Below are 21,439 nucleotides of genomic sequence, written 5' to 3' on the forward strand. Positions count from 1 at the left end.
AACAGTCTCCAGGTTTGGCAGTGACCCTCAGGAGTGAATTTATATTTGGGGAAAAAAATATGGGGGGGTAATTGTTAAGTACGTCCATTACGAAAGAACATGTTCTGATTTAATTTGGAGTTACAGCTGCTCAGCAAAGACAAAGACTTTCTGGTGGTAAGGGCGAGCTTGGCTTTCAGTCATTGCGGGTGTGAAGGTGGCGTAAGATCAGCAGCTCCTTCTGCTTTTTTTTTTTTAAGTATCCTTGCAATGGATATTTATGGACGACAAAAAAATGACAAAAGTTAAAGTATAAATAAAGAAATTAATGTATAAATAAATACAGAAATACAGTAACTAAAAAATAATACAGCAAAAAACACTAAAGAAACAAATGAGAAAAATACATAAATAAATAAATGCTGAAATAAAAAATCAATACATGCATTAATATGGAATTAAACAAATGCATAAATGTATAGAAACTGATTATTTAATAGGATGTAAGCAGATAAATGCTTTAAATCTTTTATGCATTTTTTATTCACCCATATTTTTTTATTTGTCTTTATGCTAATGTAGTAGAAGGACCTTAAATCAGTTTAAATGTAGAAATACATTTGAAATATTTATTGATTTATTTCCGGTTTAACAATCAACTTTTATGTATTTATTAACTGATTTATTTATGCCTTTATTTATTTATGCATTTACTTATTTATTTTAAAATCTTAAATTTTTAATTATTTTTCATGATTCTATTTTTAATTATTTTTAATAATTCTATTTATAATTATTATAATTTAATTTTTAAATTTATTTATCTATACTTATTATTATTTCATTTCAACATTTATTCTTTTTAAGATCTTAAATTTTTAATTATTTTTAATAATTCTATTTATAATTATTATAATTTAATTTTTAAATTTATTTATCTATACTTATTATTATTTCATTTCAACATTTATTCTTTTTAAGATCTTAAATTTTTAATTATTTTTAATGATTCTGTTTTTGATTATTATAATTTAATTCTTAATTTTTAAAATTTATTTATTTATTTATTTTATCCCCATTAAAGGTTGTTTTGGGGGGAGTTTTTCCTTATCCGCTGTGAGGGTCCAAAGGACAGAGGGATGTCGTATGCTGTAAAGCCCTCTGAGTCAAATTGTGATTGGTGATATTGGGCTCTATAAATAAAATTGATTGATTGATTGTTACATTTATTACTTTATTTATTTATTTCAATTTTTATTTATCTATTCCTGTATTTATTGATCCATTTATTTATTTATATTTAAGTAATTTTTCAACCTATCTGCTTTGATGTGTCATCGATATAACTTAGCTGCCATTTTATTTTTAGAATTTAGAAGTATTAAACTCCTTGAAGCACTCAGCAGCAGCTGGCTTGCTCACAGTGCACAAACTCCTCACGTGCAGCTGATCAGGCCTGCCAACACTGATATTACAGACCTTTAATAAGCCGTAGTGTATGAGAGACATCTCCAGAAAACAAATCCTATTCACAATTATTTCAATAATACAAACAGAAATAAATAACCTCATTTGATTGGGCTCTGTTTTGTGTTGTAGTCACCAGTCACCGCTCCCTTATCACTCAGTCAATCACAGCCTTGTTTCAAGGCTCTACAGTGTCTTGGTTCTGTTAAGTCTGCCGATATGGCCTTCAGTTTTATTCTGAAGGACTGGAGCCAGAGCGCCCGTCTCTGAGAGAGATTATTATTTCCTGTTTGCTGGAGGAGGCTCTTGTTCTAATCAAGAATTGATCACCAGCACAGATACAAAGATAAACCGGGCTCAGTAGCAGAGTATAGAGGAGGGACGTGGGGAAATCTCCAATAACTTGCTTCCTGCTGCCAGATCTCAGCTCCCTCTTCACCACAACAGTCCGGCACGGTGCCCCAGACTGTACAGTCTAATCTAGGTGTATTAAATTGCTCACCAGTGGATAGTGAACAGGTTGCAATGCATCTAAGACTCCACATATCAATGGCCTCGGAGAGCTGGAGACACACACAACCTCTGGAGCCCCGAGGTTGAAGGAAGAGTAAAATATGAGAAGTGTTGTTGAGCATCACACACACACACACACACACACACACACACACACACAGTCTCTTATTAGATGTGAATTGAAGAAGAATTACTCAACATCTGCTAACCTAGAGGCTGAATTATGATGCCCTGCTCAGCTCTGGCCACATGATAGTTGATTAGATTGAAATGAAAGGCTGCTCCTCAGAACATCAGAAGCCCTGAGCACATGCAGAGAAACATAAGGAGAGTTTTCCTTGTTGTGCAGAGGAAGAAGTCTGCATACTGCTTTTATTATTCGCCTGGTGGTGTCACACTAAAAACCACAGTTTAAATCCAGTAGGGGTGACATCCCCCCTGGTCACACCTCAAATCACCTTCTGTCTGTATCTGTTGTATTATGGGCCAAATCTGACCAGAGACAGTGGTCGCTGATGTCACTCCCAAGGGGCAACCTCCAGGGCTGAAAAATGAAGCTGACGCTGGAGTGCTGAAAACTGCAGTTCCTCAAATGGCCACTTGGGGCTGGCTCCAAATGCAAGTCAATCCCCTACCACCAATCAAAAGAACCATTTTTGACCAGATAATACAAAAATGTCTGGAGCCACGAAGAATATTTTAACTTTATATAAAGGAAACGCAGCATGTTAAGTCTAAATTAGCCAATTAGCATTATTAATAGGTCTAAATGAGCATTTTTTAATAACTCTGCAGAGGGCTATTTATGATTATTCGGTACTTTAACTTTGCAGATGTGGCGGTAAAAGCGCACAAACCTTTCCACACCCTATTAAATACTTTGTTTTCCTTCAAGACTTTTCCTATTTTGGATTTGGAATCCACAGCTAGGCTAGCTAGGGAAACTTAAGACAAGCTACTGCTACTGAGGTTGGGCAAACTTTAGCGAAAAGCACGCTAGGCCATAGATGTAGGATAGAGGGACAAATAACACTCATATCTTGTTTCTGGGCGTGATGTTTAGAGCAGCTAGGACCCACCGTCTGTGAGCTAGCTGTCACCATGTACCCAACACAATTTGCTATTTAACCAAGATTTCACGGCGTGGCTGTGACAGTACAATCCATGAGCTTCAGTGTATTAAATGCAATGGAATTTGATGCAGTCTGATAGGAATTGAGAAATTTGAACAAACATGCAGAATGAGAAACACCACATTTCCACTTAAAACTTGCTAACTAACGGCAGTCATTTTCCAGTTCTGTTATATCCTCCTCTCTGCTACATGCTCATGTATCAGTTCAGAAAGGGACTCAATGCAGAGCAGCAAGTTAAAGGTTCAGACAAAAAGTGAGCTTTAATGAAGCTGATAAAAACATCCTAAAATAGACAGGTAACTGGAAGTCTAAAAGAAAGAAGAACCAAAATTTAACTGAAAACCAGCCGGGATAACACAGTGAACACAGGGATATAAAAACAGGGGAGAAATCTAAAACAGAACACAAGAGACCAGGCAGGAAACAGAGCAGCAAACATCATCAACACAGGAACGAACACAGACTAACTGAACAGGAACAAAGGGAAACACACAGGTATATATAGAAAACTAATCACAAGAACGAGACACAGCTGGAGTAGGAGGACGCTGGCAAAAGGAGGTAAATGGGGATTGGCTGACAACAAGGGTGTGGAGGGGAACACTAGGGTGGAGCAAACAAGACTAATACAGAACAGGTGTGAAGGGAAGACTCTGGGAACAGGGAAGGACTAACGAGACAGGTGAAAGACAGGTGTGACGGGAAAACACACAAAGACAGAAGCAAAACCAGACATGACACAAGAAACAGATTAAAATAAAAATAACATGAAACAAGGACGAACACAAACAGAAAACCCCCAAATGAATTCTATAAGATAACAGAGTATAAACAAAAACACAGAATCATGACACATACAGGATAATTATGTTACAGTAAACATCTGCGTATAATTGTCCCTAACTTTACACTCTAAAAAAGAATCTACTGGTTCAACTTAAGAGAATAATTAAGTTTACAATTTGCATGCATCCATGAAACAAAAGTATAATTTTATACAGTGAAAAACTAATTCACTTTAAGTCTTATCCACTAACCCCATGAGTCATTTTTAGAGTGTAGGTAATTGATGTTAGTACATGTTTTTTGTTTTTTTTTTTTTAAAAACTTGGTCTTAAATTTAATTCTTGGTGGCATGAAAAAGTCTTTAAAAGTCTGAAACTTAGCCTGCCTTAGGCTGTAGGAACTCTGCCATGGCTGTAAATGCACCGTGCTAACCAAGCTAGCAGCTAGCGTGAGGGTTAGCTCCACACTCTGGTCCAGATATGGTCACTGATAGGCCCGTTTCCACCGCAGGAACTTCGGGGTAATTTTACGGGGCCGGGGCCGTTGGTGCGTGTCTCCACCGCAGGAACCACCCCCGAAGGACAGAGTTCCAGAACTTTTACAGGGGCTAAACAAGTCCCTGCATCGGAGTAGGTACTCAGAACAGCCCCGAAAGACTCCTGGCTGGGGCTTGGGGATTACTTGGTGCTGATTGGATATACTCAAGGAGGGATGTGACGTGAACAGAAAGTTACAAAATAGCTGGCATTTTTAAAACTCAGTAGACGAGGGTTAGCTCGTTCATATAGCTTCCGCCGACATGTAAAAAAACTCACTAAATGGTCCGTGAAAAAAATATTTTTTCCAGCGGATATCTTAGTTACAACATGATTGAGCTAGCAAAGCAGTTTTGTGTTGCTATGTGTGGTATTTATTCAGTTATGGGAAATCACGATGTCTAGAAAGCATCAGTAGTGGCTGCAGCTGACAGGGACAGCTAACAGCAGCATCTGTTAAAAGCCTCCTGTTGTCGGATACGACATGAAACTACTCCAGTTAGCTCAATCATGTTGTAACTAAGACATCCGCTGGAAAAAATATTTTTTTCACTGGCCATTTACTGAGTTATTACAGACACCACTATCGGCTATCAGCTAACAACGCCCCTACGTCGCCCCGGTCAAAATGGTCGTGCAACGATTACGTCACATCATGAGCCCGTAACTTTACAGGAACCTTCCTTGTACTCCGCTCTCTCAGTGGAGACACGGCGGTTGAGAGGGGCGAGCGAGAGGACGTTCCTGTAGTAGTTCCTGCCCCCCAAATAGTACCAGGAACTTCTTCAGTGGAAACGGGCCTAATGGCTCCAAAATACCAAACTTGAGGCTTCAAACTAGGAGTCCACAAACCACTCAGTGACATCACAGTGGCCACGTCCATTGTTTTTATACAGTAGGGGTGTAACAATCCATTGATCTAGATCTCTATATATCGATCGATGCAAAGTGAAAACATCGATCTGTATCGTTATCTTTAGGGTACGCTTTTATTTTGAAAGTCTGCGTCAAAGTCAAACAGCGGCAGGCAGGTGGCAAGCAGCCAAGAGAAAGACGATGAGGAGTACGTTATTTACTCAGCAATAAATCAGCTGTGTGGAAATATTTTGGATTTCGGAGAAAATGCGTGTCAACAGACAAAGAACATGACAAATGTAAACAATGCTGTTATGAGATAAAACACAAGGTAACGTTACCTGCCTGGACGAGCAGCTCACTCCGCTAACTTCTTACTACGGCAACATTAGCTGCTCTGTTTCAACGGTGTTCGCTGAAAAATATGAGCATGCAGGCTAACATTGAACCTTACTGCTCTGTTGAGAGATGCAGTGACTTAAACCACCGGTGAGTGAGAAAAATAATAACGTTACATATGATTTATTAATGTATGAGAAGAAGAAAAAAGTCTGTTAGCCGCTAAGCTAATTTATGCAATGTAAACATGCTTAAGCTGATAATGGGTGACTAGCAAAACATAATTGACATGTCATGAACCTTGACAGTTATTACTGGGCTGAATTTAATACTTTTGTTGAACGATGTTGTCGGTTTTATGAAACAGATGGTTTGGGATAAAATGAAGATTTTTTTCCAGAAAAGTCTCTTCAACAGAAAGCCCTGAAGGTTAACTTATCCCATGTGCTGTTTTATGTGTGAGTGGAGTCAGTATAAGGTAAGGCTTTACTGTACTTAAATGGTTACGGTTGTTTTTTCTTTTATGGCCAAAAGTAAGAAATAAAGGTGTGACAGCTGTCTGTAGCTAATTGTATTAAATGGGCAGATTATATTGTCTCATATTGATCACATGTCCCCGCATTGCATCGAATTGAAATCGTATCATGGCAGACTTTGCAATGACAGATATGGTATCGTGATGAAACCAATGATTTACCCCCTATTATACAGTCTGTGGTCTCTTCATTAAAAGGTCAACCTGGGCTTTTTTCAAGCATCTCAAGCATCTTGAGAGCCAGACATGTACAGATGCTGCAGCCGTATCCAAACTAAGCTTTTCTAAATCCAGAACCCCTAATTGTCTCCAGCATGGATAAACCTATTGATGCAACCACCCATCTGCATCACGCTGACAGACACAAAGCTGTATAACAAAATATTTGCTGCCCAAACAGACCAAAGCCTCATCATCAAAAAGACTCTGGCTCCAGTGAGCCTCTTCAAGAGATCAAAAGTGTTTAAACATTTGGCCAAATCAAACCCTTTCCTCTGAACGCCTGGATGATGTACAGCGACAGGACCCACTCACCAGAAAGCCAAGCTCATTAGTACAGAAATGATTGCTGTATAACACATAGCTCTGACAGCTGTAGTTCATTGAAAATTATATATATTATCTCCCCATAAATGAGTCATCAACCTAAAGAAACAGAGATCTGCTATTATGATAATAGGCCTAAAAATATTCAAAGAGCAGCCACGGACTGAGAAGAAAGTGATTAACTTCAGCCTCTCATTATCCTGTCATATAAATGACCGGCTCCTACTTATCTCAGTAAGCCTCCAGCCCGACACTCTCCTTCGACACAAAACACGCTGCTCAGAGCTGTGGGCATGATATGCTGCATGACACCGGCACTCAAGTCCAGCTTCACAAGACAATCCAGGTTCTCAGAAGTTCTGCTTTCCAAGATAGCGTGGTAGTTGTGAGCCAGTACAAGCTCTGTGAGGACGTTCACTCCCTGAGAGAGAGATCTCCCCGAGGACAGAGAGCTGGTTCAGCCTCTGTAAACCTTGGAGGTTGATGAAAGTTCTGCCTTCCACAGAAACGATGTTATTCTCTTTCCAACACTTCAGACCCCGAAGTGCCCCAAAGGAGCCCAGAGGGAGTTCTGTCAGAAGGTTCCTGGACGGATCCAAATACTTTGTGTTGGATGGGAAGTTGCTCTGAGCGGTGGAGACATTTCTGTCGGAGCAGTTGCTATATTTCAGGTCTGGGAGACAGTTACATCCCTTATAACAAGCTCACACTGCCTGAGGAACTGAAGAGGCGAGAAATGATAGTAAAGGAAAAGTAACCTAAAGGCAGAAGTAAAAAAAAAAAAGAAACAAATGTGCTTGTTGCAAAGTTTCTCAATCTGTTAGACTGTCAGTTAACATACAATACTTCACTCTGAAAAAGCTATTTGTATTTAAAGATCTAAACTGTTGGACATCACATGCAAACTGACTGATCAACAAAAGTAGTGAGTTAAAGCAGCTACAAAGAGTTTTAAACTATGAAACAGTCTCTGGTTAATACTGACGCCTAGATATAAAATACAAACACAAGATTTGCTGTCTCTATGATAATTATTCTTAATGACTGTCGCCGTGTCTGATTTCCTGCCAAATCAGATGCAAAACAAAACTGGAAAATCTGTTTATATTTTCTCAGGCAGAAAGAAAAATAATAGAATTAACCAAAACACAAAAAAGCTTAAACAAACGGTAACAGAGCATGGGCGAAAACACAGGCCACCCTCAGACCTCAGCCTGTTTCTAGGACTGCCCCCTCATAGTCGACCAAACATTACTCTACCAGAAAGGTCACTAGTTGGCATGTGGGAATTTGATTTGAAAGGACAGACACAGGAAGTGTCCACGCTCAGCAGTCAGACAGGAGTCAGGTTCATTTCCAGGGCTGGTACCTGCGGTTATTCCACAGGCTAGTTAATAACATGTCGGGCAGGAAATCCAAAGTGTGGGATCATTTTGAGAAGGTGAAGGACGAACCCAAGGTGATATGTAAACTCATCTTCATTGGTCGACTACAAACATGACGTATCATCTGAAACATGGAAGTAGCTACATGCCCATTAGCCCACAGCGTCATTAACAGGCGGCTCGCTCAGTGTGTGACGTGCACTTGGAGATAAAATATAGGTCTATATTAATGAAGGTTCATTAGTACGGTTTTGTATTTCTCTGTAATGTAGCACAGTGTTAACAATGTTACTGATACTATTCTTTCTCACACCTTCAACTCAAACCACCAAAATATATCATTTAATAATTACATTAATATCATAAACATGTGGGCAACTAGTCGACTAATGGCCCTAAGTTACAACTATTCGTCGACTAGGAAAATTCTATTTGTTTCACCATCATCATATTATAGTTATTAATCTTAATTAATCGCACCCCGTAAACAGCTGTAATTAATAAAGAATAACAGTAATATTAATGAGCTGCGTCTTTCTTTTGCTCACTTCCTAAACAAATGCACACACTTGCCAGATCATGATCTTTATGAAAGCAGGTTGTGGTGCTCATGGGAAATGCAGTCATCATTCGTAAAACAGCTCGGCGGGTCCATTGTCCACAGGTGCCACCGAATGTAACACAGAGTGGAAGTACCTTGCAGTTGCTTTAAAGATGAGATGAAATTAAAAATGCTTTCAAATCACATTAATGTGCAATATATGCCAAATAAATCACAAAAAACTGTTTCTTTGTACTTTTATGCCAAAATCCAATTATGTAAAAAAGATGTGTGCTTATGTAAGTAAGTACCATGCAGTTTCAACCATCATGATGTCCGCCCATCATTTGATCTGCAGCTTTTAGCCCCGCAGAGCAAAGATAAAGTTAGCTCACCAGCAACAGTATCCTCACTTTGAGAAAAGGTATATGACAGCTCCAAATTATACCTGAGGCATTTTACAGCAACTATGATGAACATCTCTCTCCCTGATGGATTCCACTATCCTGTCGGCTTTGTGCCTGTTATGGTACACCCATTTGTCAACGATCAAATTAAATTCCTCCCAGTGTTTTATCCCACCTGCCAATCCTGTTTCACTGAGGAAATACTTCACAATACTGACGCTAGGTACTCTCGAAAAGCCGTTTCATCAGGTCTCTTAGGTGTGAACAAAACAAAAAAAAAGAGCACTTCACAGGTCACTCAGAGTGTAACAAAGAAAGAAATCAACTCTGGACAGTCAGCAGACAGTGGAGGCCAGACGCCTGCCAGGAGCTGAAAAGAGGTTGTCTATTTGCACTCCCGGTGCCAGAGCACCAGGGCTACTCAGACAAAGGCGGTGTGAATAATTGACAGCACAGCAGCCCAGTGCAGTCACATTGAACTAATGGAGGATGAAAAACATGAAGTCTGGAGAGGGGAAGTTGGCGCACTATCCTGTCTGGTATAATGTGACACAGAGGTCTTATCGGGTCGGGGAAAAGGTCACGTTTCAGAGGTGGAACAGATCAGAGAGCAGGAAAAAACATATTGGTGGACTGAAACCTACAGGCTGAGGGGAGGATAATGCACCAATGATGTCAGCGGGTATTTGAAGGCCTGGGGGGAGGATTTGGGTAAGACAAGTAACCAGCCACCTGTAATGAAGCTCAGCGTACGTTCAGTCACAAAGACTTTCTTTATGCTTCATTTATTCACAGTTCTCTTCCTTTATCTCACTCCTCCGCCTTCTTCCAGTCCCTTTATTATGGATGTTTGCTCTTCCTGTTAAACCAATGAAATTTTGCCATGATCTCTACCAGCCAATCATGTTGCTGCTTTCACATTTTTAATGTGTTCTCCTCTCTGCTGCTGCCAGCTGTCATTGCAGGTCAAAGTGTTGTGCCCTCCTCCACCTCCAGTCATCATATGCAAAGCCCAAGTCGAGCTCATTACATCCAGATCCTCAGCACCCTCTCCATCTCACCACCGCAACAACCAGCCTCTGGGGGGGTTACCTATTCTAAAATCGGTTCACCTTCCCTCTTGAAATATACAACATCATGATGGGTCTCATCACCCAAGACTATTAACATTCTCATCCTTTTTCTGCCGATGTAAATAAATGTTTTACTCAGAATGAGTCTCTCCTGATTGAAATAGCAACACTCCATCTGTGCGTTCAATACCCATACTACCATACTATATGGTATGCCAGAAAAAGATTTAGTATGTCAAATGCAATATGCCAAAAATACAAGGATGTCCTACCACATAAGGTCAGATTTAGCAGTATGCAAGCCAGCATGCTCTTGTGGTCATTCTGACCCACAATCCTCTGCACAGCGGACGATACGTCACATCAACTGAGGCGCAAACAGATGACAGCTTGACAGCTTATTGACAGCTGTCAGAAGTTGTAATGATGGATGACAGCGCATTCAGGTGACTGATGACCAGTCGATTAATGATAAGAGGAATATTAATATAAACAACAACAAAAGAGCATAAGTATTAAACAACAAGATAAATGTATATCCTCTTTAATTTTACTATCCTGAATATGATATGCTAGAATCTACAATGTATGCAGTTATTACTTACTGTAAAATAACAACATCAGAGCTGTCCGTGTTGGTCTCTGTCTCTGGTGAGCTTGGTGAACAGTATTTTATCTCCATGGTAACAGATGTATCAGTAAGAAGAGGCTCAAAATTCAGGGCGTTATATTATGAGTAGTATGTCTCCTATGTTCTCATGTTTCTATGTTCCTAAGATCCTGAGTTTCCATGGTTCTATGTTCCCAAGGCCCTATGTTCTCATGACCCTATGTTCCCATGGTCCTATGCTCCCAAGGGCCTACGTTCCCATGTTCCTATCTTCCCAAGGCCCTATGTTCCCAAGGTCTTATGTTCCTAAGATCCTGTGTTTCCATGTGTTCCCAGGGCCCTATATTTACATGGTTCTATGTTCCCATGGTCCTATGTTCCCATGTTTTTATGTTCCCATGGTCATTTGTTCCCAGGGTCCTGTGTTCCCATGGTCCTATGCTCCCAAAGGGGCTATGTTCCCATGGTCCTATCTTCCCAAGGCACTATGTTCCCAAGTTCCTATGTTCCCATGGTCCTATTTGCCCATGTTCCTGTGTTCCCATGTTCCTATGTTACAAAGGTCATATGTTCCCAAGGTCCTGTGTTCCCAAGTTCCAAAGGTCCTATGTTCCCATGGTCCTATGTTCCCAAGGTCCTGTGTTCCCAAGTTCCTATTTTCCATGATTTTCCATGGTTCTATGTTCCCATGGTTCTATTCCCCCATGTTCCCATGTTTTTATGTTCCCATGGTCCTGTGTTCCCATGGTCCTATGTTCCCAAGGCACTATGTTCCCAAGTTCCTATGTTCCATGATTTTCCATGGTCCTATGTTCCCATGGTCCTATTTCCCCATGTTCCTGTGTTCCCATGTTCCTATGTTCCTATGTTCCAAAGGTCCTGTGTTCCCATGTTCCTATGTTCCCATGTTCCAAAGGTCCTATGTTCCAAAGGTCCTATGTTTCCAGGGTCCTATGTTCCCATTGCCCCATGTTCCCAAGGTCCTGTGTTCCCATGGTCCTATGTTCCCAAGGCCTTGTGTTCCCATGGTCCTATGTTCCCAAGGTCTTATGTTCCCAAGATCCTATGTTCCCATGGTCCTATGCTCCCAAGGTCCTATGCTCCCAAGGTCCTTTGTTCTCATCGTCCTGTGTTCCCCTGGTCCTATGTTGCCATGGTCCTATGTTCCCAAGGTCCTACGTTCCCATGGTCCTATGCTCCCAAGGTCCTTTGTTCTCATCGTCCTGTGTTCCCCTGGTCCTATGTTCCCAAGATCCTATGTTCCCATGGTCCTATGCTCCCAAGGTCCTTTGTTCTCATCGTCCCGTGTTCCCCTGGTCCTATGTTCCCATGGTCCTATGTTCCCAAGGTCCTATGTTCCCATGGTCCTATGTTCCCATGGTCCTATGTTCCCAAGGTCCTACGTTCCCATGGTCCTATGCTCCCAAGGTCCTATGCTCCCAAGGTCCTATGCTCCCAAGGTCCTATGTTCTCATCGTCCTGTGTTCCCCTGGTCCTATGTTCCCGTGGTCCTATGTTCCCAAGGTCCTATGTTCCCATGGTCCTATGTTCCCAAGGTCCTACGTTCCCAAGGTTCTATGTTCCCATGGACCTGTTTCCAAGTTCCTGGTCCATAGTTTTGGTTAACTCTGCATATCAATACATAAGATATATCATAAGAAGAGCCATAAACAGATTTCAGTCAGACAATTCATGTTTCAAATGTATATTTCACCAGCAGAACACAGTTGGTTTGGAATCTAGACTCTGTTTACATGTTTACATGAGATGTTTTTTTTGGGGGGGGGGGGGGGGGGGGGGGGGGGGGGGGGGGGGTGATGATAAAATACCTTCTCTCCCTTGCCGGAGCCTGCAGGTGATGGAGGTGGGGCTGGCAGAGCAGGCAGCAATATTAATGCAGGGCAGCAGCAGCACTGACAAGGCAGTGGGAGAGCTGGGAAATTTCTGCAGCTTAACTAGACCGCCAGATTGGGAGGGTGTGTTTTGTTGATGGCACATAGAGTGAGAGGTATGATGTATGAATTAGTGCAGCTCGAGTTGACTGCCTGGACTAGCTTCCAGGCATCGCTCCATTTAAATGTAAGAATAAAATTGATGATTGTCTGTCAAGGTTTTGGACACCCTTTCCAGGTCTTTTTCCCTCACCTTTACCTGTTTGAAGATTGGAAATAGTTCATTCATATGGATATTTTACCTTAACCTGACCTTTGACCTCTTTCCTGACCTTAACCTGTTTAGAAATGGGAACTAAACCTGGCTCTGGACTACTTTTCTAACCCTTTGCCTTGTTTTCGAATCCTTAATTGTTTAGTTGTTATTTTTCCAATAAATTCATCCTCATTATAGTTTTTTAATTTCTTGGACTGCAATTAATTTTGGAACTGTTTTCCTGTCATAAAAAACAACTACATTTAGACAGGGACCTGTGCCAGTACAATTTCATACTACTAATAATAGTAGGAATACATTTTATTTATGAGCATGTTTCAAGTCACCCAAGGACATTTTGCAAAACCAGATAAGACCAGCGGTACATAATAAAAGACAACGACAAACAATAATGATAATAACAAAGAACAACAATAATGACATGCATATACAGATAAAAGAATATACTCATAAAAAACACATTATCACTTTCAGAGTCATCATTTTAGTCCCCTAACCAATGTCATATTTATCAAACACAAAGCTGGAAAACATAATTTCAGGTTCACATTATGTGCTATATAGAGCTGGGGAACATAGAAATGACCTTCTCTTTCACTTTGAACAAATGCCTGCCATATTCATTTATCATTTATCATCATCATTTAGTTTCTGTACTTGATCTAATGCCCCCCCTGCCTTGCCTTGACCCAAAAGATTCAGGAATATCCTCCTGAGACCCTTCACTCCCACACGAGCACATCACATCTTGGGTTTGCTGCAGCTTATACTTCATTCTATTTAACTTAGACCTGTTGTCCTCGTTCATGGACACTGTGTGGGCCATCTAGTATATCTACATCTAGTGCATACAAATTGGAGCAATCCTAGCAACAGTAACAAGCTACAATGCTTGGAAATATTTGTTTGAGGACACTGGGACTGTATTATTGCAGTATTTCACACAGGCCAATCAGGTAGACTTCCTACAGACATGCCTAGCTTGGAGTATGGAGAAGGAAATTTTAATACATACTGAACATGTTCAGGCATTTAAATTAACTGTTTTATTTTATATGTTATTACAAACTTGTAGCTATTAAAAAAATGTAGTTTCATAAACTAGGCTTGGGAACAAAGATCACACCCCAATCACATCCCATTTCCACCCAAAAGTATTTAAGCACACCTGATACATTCTCTTTCTCTTCGACGCATTTCTCACATCGCACCCGGCCAATCCCTTCTCACCTCTTACATGTTTTTCTCTGCTCTGTTCTGCATACAGGAACCAGTGGGGGCTCTAGACAACAACTCCCTCACTCATTCTCACTCCCAGGATCCCTCCTCCATCCCTTCATCCCTCATCCATTTGACCCTCTACCCTTATCCATTCATCCCCCAATCCTTCAACCCTCATCCATTCATCTCTCAACCATTTGACCCTCAACCCTTCGACCCTCATCCATTTGACCCTCAACCCTCATTCATTCATCCCTTCATCCCTTATCGATTCGACCCTCATCCCCTCATCCCTCAACCCTTCAAATCTCATCCCTTCATCCCTAATCCATTCGACCCTTGACCCTCATCCCTTCATGACTCAACCCTTTGACCCTCATTTCTTTATCGCTCATCCATTCGACCATTGACCCTCATCCATTCATCCCTCAACCCCTGACCCTCATCCTTTTATCCCTCAACCCTTTGACCCTCATTCCTTCACCCTTAACCCTTTGACCCTCATTCGTTTATTGCTCATCCATTCATCCTTCAACCCCTGACCCTCATCCCTTTATCCCTCAACCCTTTGACCCTCATCCCTTTATCGCTCATCCATTCGACCCTCAACCCTCATCCATTCATCCCTGAACCCCTGACCCTCATCCCTTCACCCTTAACCCTTCGACTCTCATCCATTCGACCCTCAACCCTCATCCATTCATCCCTCACCCTTCACCTCCTCATTCCTCCATATTCATCCTTTTATCCCGCACCCTTCATCTGTCAGCCCTTATCCCTTTGTCCTTCATCTCTGACCCTCATCCTTTCATTCCTCACCCTCTGATCCCTCATCCCTTTCATTCTCTAATCCCGCTATCCTTACCCCTTCATGCTTTCCTCCAAACCCATATTGGCATGGTCTTTGTTAGTGAATAAACCCAGTGTCCCCATATGAGGTCATCATGTAGTTAAAGAACGGCTTCCTGTTCAAAGACAATGCTTAGTTTTCCATACCTATCAGATCCCACTGATCCCAAGTAGCTAGGAGATATTAAAAATGCACACCAAACAAAAGTTCAGGTCTCAAGAGGATATTCAGTAAAATAAAAATGTAGAGTGGAGTTTGGGAGATTAAAAAAGAAGAACCCTGTCATTACTCAGTGGACTGACCAACATGCTGAATGGCTTTCTGGGTTTTGGAGGCAAATGATGGCTACAGGAGCTTCGTCATGTGTTAAGGATTTGGGAAATTTCACATCCCTGTGGAGCACTTCACTAAACGCCGACTTTAAACTTTCATCTAAAACTCATGGCTTCCAGGATTAAAACTAATTTAACGCTATACAGCAGGCTGATATTGAACGTGTTGCACCAAAAAGCAAATTTCGCTCCATAGAAATGCCCTGGGAAGCCCCGCAATGACTCAGTGATGAAGCCCAGGGAAGATTATTGGTGCTGGGGTTCATTTCTCAGCTGCAGTGAGCTGTGGCTGCTGCTCGGTGTCGTGGGAGCCCCTAAGCCTGGAACAGAGAACCAGAGCAGGTGGAAAAAGAAAGGTTAAATCAACAAGCCTAATTACCATTTATTAAGCAGCTCAACGTAACTGCTTACTGAAATCATTTCTTCATGTCTTTCTCAGGGTATCTGTTAATATGTCAAAGGCTAAAAGTGGAGCCGGTCTGATGATAACACATCAGGCTCTAGTCAGGAGGCAGCAGATGGCAGTGTTGCTATCTGGATCCGTGCAGTGTGAAGACAGCGTCTAGGAGACAGTATGTATGAAGCTGTGGGCATATGTGCCTCTGAGTAACACCACTGAATGGTGAAATACACGCTCGCAGAATCCTGAGTTAGTGGGTGAAACACCTTTCTCTCCTCACTTTGGCTGTTGTTTGCAAGATAGGTGTGTGGAGTTGAGAAGTGAGCGAAGCCCCTGGCAGTATTCTCCTCACTGCATATTCCCATTGCAACGTTTTCTTTTACTGATATCCTCAATATTCATAGAAACACGGGGTGAATGGGTTTGAAAATGGATGGGTGGATAGACAGAAACACAGGGGTCTCCTGGATGATTAACACCACCATAGATATGTTGTATGTTATGTTCATCTGTCTAAATTATTAAAACTTTGGTTCTGAGAAATCTTTTTTTTCTCCCCACTGTTTCTTATGGTAGATGGCTCTAAATAATACAATACCCATGAACCTTGGCCGCTGTTGCTATGGAGAGGCAGCCAGACATCGGTGAAAACTTCAATATGCATTGTTTTTCAGAATAAAAGTTGGCATTGTGCAAACCATGGCAGCAGATAATGTTGAAACTTTCTTGTGGAGACACAATGTCTTGGTAAAAAACAAATATATATATATACATAGGGTGTAAGATGCAGGCAGGAAGAGCATACCAAGGTCAGAACGGAAGACTCTTCCTAAGGTGGTGGAGTATAACCAAGCTAAGATTCTGTGGGACTTCCAGATCCAGACTGACAAACTGGTGATGGCTAACCAACTGACCGACATTGTATTGATCGACAAACAACAGAAGAAGACAGTGGTGATAGATGACAGCAACATCAGGACGACGGAACATGAGAAGCTCGAAAATACCAAGGGCTGAAAGAGGAGCTAGAAAAGATGTGGGGAGTAAAGGCAACAGTGGTGCCAGTGGTAATCGGAGCACTCAGGATTGTGACCCCCAGACTGGGAGAGTGGCTCCAGCAGATTGCAGGTACAACATCTGAGGTCTCTGTCCAGAAGAGTGCAGTCCTAGGAACAGCTAAGATACTGCGCAGAACCCTCAAACTCCCAGGTTTCTTCTGGTAGAGGAGCCGAACTCAGTCTCATGGTGCTGGACTTGGGATGTAACCCTCCATGCACTGTGAGAAGATTCCTTGTCTCGATATCGGTTGCCTCTATCTCCTCAATTGGCGAGCTTATCATATTATTATGGCAGGGCGCACGTGTTGATGGATCAGACCTTGTTTGGCCATTCAGCCGACTTTCCAAGACCTGCCTTACTCTTTGTAGGTATTTGGCTGTGGCTGACTTTCCTGCAGCCTCCTCATGGTTCCCATTTACCTGCGGGTCCCCAAGGTATTTGTAGCTGTCCTGAACATCTGCAATGCTGCCTTCTGGGTAGTTCAGTGCCCTCGGTTCTGATCATCATCCCTCATTTTGACACCATCCGACCACACTTATCTAGTCCGAATGACATTCCGATGTCAAGAGAGAACTGGATACAACGTTGGAGGTGCGGTCCTGTTCATATGAAAGTTGCTTGGTGGTGCATGAAGCCAGAAAGTTCCTGCAAGATTACCCTGATGATCGGCATTGTGTGGCCCGTAGAGCAGGTGCACTAGAGACTGATGTTGACAGAGGGTTTAGCACTTCGGGAACTTGAATAGGGATGTCTTACCTTATGTGTCCAGCAAAGGACGAATGTTTTGTCTGTGAGTCTTGAGTTATAATAAAGCCAATTTGTGTACTTTGAGCACCATCACACAGGTACATTATGGATGCTTTCTAAACTGCATACTTTTTCTTTTAACTTTTCGTAGGTACTGCAGCTTTCCTTAAAACGTGTGTAGTGTTGCATGCAGTGTGCACACAATCAGGACACACTAATTCCTCATAGCATTACATGCTGAACTTTGACCCTTTGCTCATATATCCGTTACCATGGAGATAATACCGTTCACCAACGTCGCCAGAGACGGAGGTCAACATGGATGGCTCTGATGTTATTCTGCAATAAGTAATTACTGTTTACATTGTAGATTCTAACACATTATACTAATGATAGTAACATTACATCGGCTTTACATTTCTCTGTCATTATTAAATACTTACTGTATGCCCTTTTGTTGTTGGCTATATTTATGATTATTATATTGAATTAAACAATTAATATTCCACTTATCACCAATCGACTGGTCATCAGTCACCTGAATGTGCTGTCATCCATCATTGTGACTTCTGACAGTCAAGGTGATGTATCTTTAGCTGTGCAGAGGATTGTGGGTCAGAATAGTCAGAAAAGCATGCTGGCTTGCATGCTGCAAAATTGGACGGGATGTAGTAGAACGTCTTGGTAATTTTGGCGTACTGTATTTGACATACTATGTATTGGGACATACTAAATCTTTTTCTGGGACACTATACAGTATGGTAGTATGGGTGTTGGAACACACAGCAGGTATTAAAGGGACGTCCTCAGGCTGGCATGTTTGGACCAGTCATACGCCTTTCCATTGTGGGGAGTAAGAGTTTCCCACATGCAAGACAAAAACAAACAACAAAAATAGCCAAACACTGTATATCACAGAATAAGCACTTAAAACTGCCTCCTACCTCTAAGTCATGGTTTCAAGGCCATGCTGCTGTAGCGGTGCAGCTCTGATTCAAAAGAAATAAATGTAAAAGTCAAGATCATGAAGCAAATTTCTCTGCATTCATTTGATTCCCAGTCAAGAAACTCTGGTAAGAACTGTTTTACCTTGTTGATATGGACTTTAAAACTCCTTTTGAAATGTTATATAATGGAATTCTACACATGCGATAGATAGATAGATAGATAGATAGATAGATAACAGGGTCAGTTATACAGCAGTAATATGTGTAACAAAGTCAAAAGAACATTTGTAGTATTAAGTATTATAATTACACATAATTTGTTTCAGTTGTTATTACCTGACACGCTTAGGCCTCCATTGTTAATATGTGGAATGTTTAAGACTCAGTTTCTGTACTCCTAAATTCACCTTTGGGTGTACCCCACCTATAGAGGGGTGTCTCCCACCTTATCTCTCCCCTTTTGTGGTTGTATTTCATAGGCAACACATTCTCAGTCCGACCTCGTCACATATTGACGTTTGGTCATGGACTTTCCACGTCCACGTCCACGTCCAAGGTACCCTGGGTGCGTTGGTTGTTGACGTTCTGGGACACCGTGTCAAGTTCTGCCTGTAACATGCATTGTCTTCTTTCAAGATACACTTCTGTTTACACAGGGAATTTACAGTTTACATACAGTCTTTTTCAAAATAAAACGCACTACGTTGGTACAACATCACAAAGCTACATTTTTGTCCTTCAACGACTAACACAAATGGTTAGGTTTACGTAAAAAACAAATGGTTGGGTTTGGGAAAAAAGAGCAGGGTTTGGCTTTAGAATCTCATGGGACGCAAGCACCGCTCTCTCAGATGAAAGTCGGTGTTGGTTGTACCCATCCACTACACCTTCCACCCGCCCCACTTGACTTTCGCCGCCTTAACTTTCATCCTTGTCCTGCCATGTTTCCCCCAACACCGCTTACCTGAAGAGGTGAGCTTCATTGCTCTTGTAGTAATTTCCATGTTTTAGCGCTGTCAAGCTGTTTATAAGTTCAGTTTACAGCTTAAACTTATTGTATAATATGGTAACATTTTTCTGTGCCACTTCATTTGTGTAGGGGATCGAGTTATGGGGACTGATTTTATTTTTACCTCTTGCCGTCAGGTATGTTTTCTGTGTTTTATTATACTGAATTGATTGTAACATGGCAACCCTTTTGCTGCTGTACTCCATGAGAGATAGGATCGAGTTATATGGTTGTAAGGATTTTGGTTTTACCTCTTGTTGTAAGAATTGTCAGGAATAAACAGAGATATCCACGGTCTGGGCCTCTTTATTTCAACACAACACAGACAATACTAGAGTCCAGTGGTTACAGATAGATAGATAGATAGATAGATAGATAGATAGATATCAAACAGAGGTAAATAATGTATGTGTTGGGGACTTTTTTATATAATAAGAAAACATCTTAGCTGCACTAGTGAGCAACAGGAAGGTGTATATGTATGGGTGTATGTGACTAAAACAGTGGTTCCCAGCTGGTGGGTCAGGGTCCAAAAGTGGGTCGCAGGTTTATTTTGCATGGACCACAAGTGACTCGCAAACGTGTCAAGTTTGTAAAGTGATGGACTGGGGGCTCATCCTACTCTCCAGTGTGCTATGTGTGAGCTCAGTCCTGCGTGTTCTTTAATGAAGCAATAGGAGAAGATATTCGGTCTCAGTTAATGTAGTTTATTAAGCAGTAAAGGAATAAAATTACAGAGCTCTGGGTCTCAACTTCACGTCCCTGACGAACAACAAAGGCGTGTCAGTTCACGAAGTCTGACCTCCTGTCCTTTCCCTGACCCAGTATATTTGAGCGTAACAGAGTGTCATTGTGCACGCAAGGCGTTGTCCTCTTCTCATTGGCAGTTCCACTTCCTCCTTCACCACACCACGCCTCTGCCTCGTGTTAATCTAACTCCTTCCCGCTGGCGGTGGGGGCGTGGTTCCTGTTTTGAAAGACAAGAGAACAACACAACTCCCTACACGTGCTGTACCTTACTATCTGTACATCACTTTCTATTCTTTTTACCATATATGAAACTAATTATCTAAGCATTGCGGTATGTGCTCCTCAGACTTCATGTCTCTTCCTCTCCTGTACTTCTCCACTTCTGCAAAGCAAACACATTCAGATCAGCTGAAATCATCTCAGTATTCTCATTGTTCACACATCTAAAACTTATATAGTGAAACACAACTTATAGTAAAACACATAAAATCATTCTATTCCCAACAAAAGAACACACTTTATTTTGAAGTACAGTGAATTTCTAGCATGGAGCTTTTATTTTGAAGTGCTGTTTCCTGCTGTAGAGTGAGTGAATAACAGACGGCTACTTGACAGAGAGCAAACTAGCTTGACATGTCCAAACCAAGTGTGATGCTCAGTATATTAACCTGTGTGGACCTTGAACTAATGAGTAAGGAGAAATCTGGACCCCATGGCTGGACCAGTTGGGAACCACTGGACTAAAATATAAACTACCTTGCCCATGTCAATGGTCATGAAAGAACATATCACCCTGTATAGTAGTATAAATGACAGTGTGTTTTTGGATAGTGATGGGGTCTATGACACAGAAGACTAAGCTATATCAGGCTTTAGACGATACTTGTTAGCCTAGAGTTTTATGTTGATCCTAGCTTTAAGAGCGCTCTGACTGTAAGACACCTACACCTCATCTAAGGAGAAAATGAATTAAACTTACAGTCTCCTGCTGCTCATAATAACACCTCCTACTTAACATCTGTATTTGAGCTCTATTTTTGACATGCAGTGAAGGTGCCTGCTCCTGGTCGAAGGCTTCCCACTTCACATTGCTGTCATGGAGAGCACAGTTCACACATTCAGCTAACACCGAGTGTGTGAATGTAACAACATTGGTTTCGATTGCTAACTGTAAAATAACTTCCCCCCAAAAATATGTGTTTGTGATGTGACGCGCTGGCAGAGTTCTTTGTCACATCCCCTGACAG

The sequence above is a fragment of the Epinephelus lanceolatus genome, chromosome 14 (genome assembly GCF_041903045.1).
Source record: "Epinephelus lanceolatus isolate andai-2023 chromosome 14, ASM4190304v1, whole genome shotgun sequence".
Taxonomy (NCBI): Eukaryota; Metazoa; Chordata; class Actinopteri; order Perciformes; family Serranidae; genus Epinephelus; species Epinephelus lanceolatus.